The following is a 6,000-nucleotide window of genomic DNA, read 5'->3' on the forward strand; positions in this document are numbered from 1 at the left end:
GGCGGCGGAGGTGCGCCTGGTTCTGAAATATGTTTTCTCCCCAGGAAAGTGTCAATGGCACTTATTTCCAACTTAGCACACTTGTTGGGAAGCCAGTTTCATTGAAATCCATCATGGGCTCAGTCATTCCCACGTAAATGTGAAGGATCAGTACGATAATACGATCTGTATTGTGTTGTTGTTATTATTATTATTATTATTATTGTTATTATTTACATTTTTATATCCTGCTCTTCCTCTAAGGAGCCCAGAGCAGTGTACTACATACTACAAAGTTTCTCCTCACAACAACCCTGTGGAGTAGGTTAGGCTGAGAGAGAAGTGACTGGCCCAGAGTCACCCAGCCAGTATTATGGCTGAATGGGGATTTGAACTCGGGTCTCCCCGGCCCTAGTTCAGCACTCTAACCACTGGCTGGCTGTTTTTGCTGCAGGGCTCTTAGGAGATGCTGAAAAGCACAAGGAGCCCGGTTGAAACAGTGAGAAGGAGCGCGACAAATTCTGTTTAACAAGGCAGTTTCTCAAGGGAGTGGGGGGCGGGGGGAGGGAGAGAGAGACGGGGGCACATCTGTTGCCTCCACAGAAATGTCTCTAAGGCCCCCACTTGCTGTCATCTGGTTGAGACACTCAAAATTGCACAACCCTAGCCCTATTCAGGAGTTATGTTGTACAAGTGTACTGATGTCTATACACTTGTACATGCTTTTGTGTGAATGTGCGTTCACTGTGAGTCCATTCAGACGGTATAAAAAAGAGATGTAGCTAGGTACAGTGTCTCAAAGAGGGCTTGAAGTGTATGGTGTCACAAATAAGGGCCCCCACAGCCACCACTCATGCTTCCAGTGGCATTCGCCTGAAGAAGTGAATGCTGCTTCCATGATGGCGGGTACTTCCATGATCAGGAGGTGGAAATGCCCACCATCACGGAAGCCGGCATTCACCTCTTCAGACAAATGCTGCTGTAAGTGTGAGTGGCAGCTGTGGTGGAGAGTGACAAGGCCAGGGCAGGCCTTCCGGCCCTGTTTGAGATGCTGTACCTGGTTACAGCATGTCTTTTGTATAGTGTCCGAATTAGACTTTCATTTCTATGTTTTTTGCTTCTGGTCGGTGATTGAAATAAAGATTCATTCATTCGGACTTTAAAGGCGAACCTGGATAGACAGGCCCCTTGAAATGGAGGATACAGATAGAAAGTGTGCTGCTGTAAACCTGTGTTCAACATGACTGTATCTGTACACAGGTAACAGTTGTGCCATTGAGTCAGTGTTGACTCCTGGTGACCACAGAGCCATGTGGTTTTCTTTGGTAGAATACAGGAGAAGTTTACCATTGCCATCTCCCGCGCAGTATGAGATGGTGCCTTTCAGCATCTTCCTATATTGCTGCTGCCCGATAAAGGTGTTTCCCATAGTCTGGAAACATACCAGCGAGGATTAGAACCAGCAACCTCTTGCTCCCTAGGCAAGTTACTTCCCCACTGTGCCATTAGGTACAGATCTGTATACACTGTATACCCATTGTATGAGTGCTCAGCATAATGTCTTAATAGGAGTCCTGTAATTCTGTCCAGGATTTGTGGAGAAATTGGGATGGAGAATAGAAACAAGAAGTATTGATTGTTGTTTTAAAATGTTGCAACCATACCAAACCGTGAATGTGTGACTGTATCTCTATTCAAACATCATATTCAGTGCTCATAAAACAAGTGTATAGTGTACAGAGGTACAAATCTGTGCACAGGTACAGCAATTCACACATTATGTTGAGCACAGGTACAACAGTATTCTTCCAATCTGTACCCTGCATTTGAGGGGCCTGAACTCAGGTTCACTTTTAGCATTAACACATGTACACACAAAAAACATGTATGAGTGTACAGACATCTGTACACTCATACAGCATTATGGCCTGGTTCACACAATTTTGAATCTAAGTTTAAAGTCAGTAATAGACATCAGCATGATTGTGTGAATGCCATGACAGGAATCCTCTTGGGACACACCACTTTTGATAATCTTGGCATGAGTTCACACAATCACGCTAATGTCAGTTAGCCAGGCTAACATCTGAATAGCTTTAGTCTGTGAACATTCTGCTCTATTGAGTTACATTGGGACAGTTGGGGGTGGGGGTTTCTTTGCCCCCTTAGGTTTTTCCCCCTTCAGATTTTTGTGAAACTGACGTATCCATGGTCTTGTGGTAGCAAGCATGACTTGTCCCCATAGCTAAGCAGGGTCTGCCCTGGTTGCATCTGAATGGGAGACTTGATGTGTGAGCACTGCAAGATATTCCCCTCAGGGGATGAAGCCGCTCTGGGAAGAGCAGAAGGTTTCAAGTTCCCTCCCTGGCTTCTCCAAGATAGGGCTGAAAGAGATTCCTGCCTGCAACCTTGGAGAAGCCGCTGCCAGTCTGTGAAGACAATACTGAGCTAGATAGACCAATGGTCTGACTCAGTATATGGCAGCTTCCTATATTCCTATGTACCCAGGATTTGCTGGTACCTTCCTCTCGGTCTCACTCTCAGGTGCTCCAGTTATGCATCCATAAGGATCTTAATAATGTTTCCAGCTCTTTCCATATATATGGTTTCCTGGAATATCAGACAAATGAGAACATAAAAACATAAGAACAGCCCTGCTGGATCAGGCCCAGGGCCGATCTAGTCTAGCATCCTGTTTCCCACAGTGGCCCGTCAGATGCCTCTGAGAAGCCCATGGGCAAGAAGTGAGGGCATGCCCTCTCTCTTGCTCTTGCTCCCCTGCAACTGGTATTTAGAGGCATCTTGCCTCTAGGCTGGAGGCAGCTTATAACCATCAGACTATGCGGTGGTGCCTTTTTAAAAAAAGGTAAAAGTGTGAGTTTTGCCTATGGGCAGCAAAAAGCTTAATCCACCTGTTTCTGTTCTCTTCATTTGGGCAGGACTTCCATTTCCCCTTTGATAGCTTCCCCAACTTTACTTGTCAGCCATGCTGTGTCCTCCTGAACTTGGTGGTCCCTTTCCTCCTTCATGACGTACATTCCAACTGAGCTTCTATTATTTTGGTTTTAAATAAGTTCCACGCTTTCTAGAGTGATTTAACCCTCCTGGCTTCCCCTTTCAGCTTCTTTTTTACCGGTCCCCTCATTTTTGAGAAGTTTCCTCTTCTGAAGTCCAACACATCTGTGTTGGACTCCTTTGGCAATGCTCCACTTGCATATAAGCTGAATTGATCACACTATGGTCACTGTTCCCCAATGATTCTACAACTTTGACATCTCACACCAGATCCTGGGCACCACTCAGGATTAAGTCCAAGGTCGCCATCCCTCTGGTTGCTTCTGCAACCAGCTGTTCTAAGGCACAGTCATTTTGCATAACCTGACTTGGATTCACTCTGAACTAGGACCTAGTTCAAGGAAAAAATATTTACACTGGGGATGATATGCTCTCCATAACGTTCCATAGTCAGAATTTTCTAATCTTTAGTATTCATTCCTCATCTGTTCTTTTCTCATTAAAACAACATTAATTGTTAGAGCAGCTATGGCTGGAATGCACCAGGAAACCTGCGGTACATAGTGGCCATGTGAGCTGTGGGTCGAGAAGCCCAGGCTGCAGATACCACAGTAATGCAACCATAACAAGCAGAACAAATAACACTACTAAATTACTAAGATTCCAAATATTTATGGTCATTTTAACCTATCCAACATTGACCTTTGCCTTGGTAGCAATAAAGGTCTGTAGATCATAATATGAAACATTAGAGGATTGACATTACTCCCAAATATATAATATGCGTACTTGTTCCAATAATTGATGGCTATAATCTCTTGCCTTCCACCATTCTATGGATAATTTTATCCTCATAGTTTTGCCCTGGTGAGTCGTCAACCGCTGCTTTCAGGGCTATGACAGCAAAACTCACATGAGGAAGAAAAACAGGAAGAAGGCCCACAGCTAAGCATTTATCTTTTCTGCTAGATTTGCAAAAAGAGGAATCATGTGGAAATGAATGTTTCATGGTAATGTACCATTCAGGCTGGAAAAGAGGGTCATCTGGAGAGGTGCAGAAAAACCGTAACTTCTTGTAACATTTAGAACTGGACATGCCAAATCCCCAAGGGATGTTCTGACAGGCTGGGAAAGGAGGAGATTTATCCAAAAGGTATATTCTTTTCTGAGTGTCACACACAACAGTGAGTGTAAAGGTCAGTTCAAATGAATGAATGAAAGTAACCATCTGAGGTTGCTATCCTGTGAACACTTGGCCGTAAGCACCCCCTGGACTCAGTGGGACTTACTTTTGATCAAGCATGCATAGTTTTAGGTTGCAAGAGAGAAAGAGCTTGGATGGAGTGAGTGGATACTATGAACCAAGCTATTGGAAGGCACAGTACAAACAATAGCTCTGAATATCAATTGTCCTGGAAAAGGTAAGCAAAGACCAAGCGTTACCTCTCTAGCCTCTTCATATCTTCTCTTACCTATCATACTGAATGGGATCATAGCTCAGTGGTAGAGCATCTGAGGGTCTCGGGTTCAAATCCTGGCATCTCCTGTCTGACAACTTGAAGAGCCACTGCCACAAAACTGAGCTAGATAGCCCAATGGTCTGACTCAGTAGAAGGCAGCTTCCTAGGTTTCTATGTTTAATAAACTATCCCATCTCTGACAGCTTTTAAAAAGACTCTTAAGATACATTTATTCACTCAAGCTTTTTAACTAGAATTGTGGTTTTAAACTGTTCTAATGCTTTAATTTCTGTTTTAATTTGTTTTAGGTTTGTTGTAAAGCCTTACTTACAAAAGCAAGCAAGCAAGCAAGAAAGAAAGAAAGAAAGAAAGAAAGAGGGAGGAAATAAAAACTCCAGGACTGCTGAAAGACATGCTTAAGTTGCAGAAGGGGGAAAACTGTAAGAAATTATTGTAGTTATTGTACACCGCCCAGAGCCTCTGGATGGGGCGGTTTATAAATATATATATATTTTTTTAATTCTCTATCTGTTTGCAATCAGATCATTCATCTGAGGGACTTAGTATCCCTGTACCAATTCTCTACTGCAGCTAACACAATCCCAACTACTAGGCCATCTTCTTATCAGTCAGAAGCAGATTAAAGATAAGCCAATTATGATCAAATGCCCTTAGGCTTAGACAAAGAGTGAGGCAGACGGTCTTCATGCACTGCATCCATGTCTGTTGGTCTACTGTGATTGCAAATTCAAAGTTGCATTCAAGTGTCTCGGAGGCAAATTCTCCTTCAATGTGTGTAGAGGTATGCCAATTAGCCTGCCACCAGTGTTCCCTCTAAGGCATGCCCATGTGCACATGCTCACATTTTTTTTTAATGTCTGCTCAGTCCATTTTAGATCCTGCTCAGGTTTAATCAGGAAGGCTCCACTCTGAATCCATGTGTGTACACACTGTCTTGATACTGCTGCCCAGAACAAAACTCATTCCGCACATAAAGTAAAGGTAAAGTGTGCCATCGAGTTGGTGTTGACTCCTGGCGACCACAGAGCCTTGTGGTTGTCTTTGGTTGAATACAGGAGTGGTTTACCATTGCCTCCTTCCGCGCAGTATGAGATGGAAAGAAATTAGAGAGAACACTGCCTGCCATTAGGGGTGTGCTCAGAACCAGTTCTGTCCACACCTGGGAGGAGGGGGCTCCGTTAAGGTGCGGGGAGGATGCTCTTAGCTCTCTCATCATGCTCCCCCCTCTGGTGCTGCTTCAAAAACTTCTGGCACGGGGCAGCTGTCCTCTTGCCACCCCGGTCAGCGTAAAACCAGAAGTGGCAGGCACATGGGTGCGCATCACGCACACGCATGGGCCACTTCCGGTATTACGCTGACCGGAGTGGCAAGAGGGTATACAGCCGCCCCATGCCAGCAGTTTTTGAAGCAGCGCTGGAGGGGCAAGCAGGGTGGGGGAAGGAAAGAGCACCTTAAAGGAGCCCCTGCCACTGCGTTCGAACTGGTTTGAATGCAGGGGTTCCGAACCTGTTCAGCGTTCTAGGAA

The sequence above is a fragment of the Hemicordylus capensis genome, chromosome 1 (assembly GCF_027244095.1).
Source record: "Hemicordylus capensis ecotype Gifberg chromosome 1, rHemCap1.1.pri, whole genome shotgun sequence".
NCBI classification, from domain to species: Eukaryota; Metazoa; Chordata; class Lepidosauria; order Squamata; family Cordylidae; genus Hemicordylus; species Hemicordylus capensis.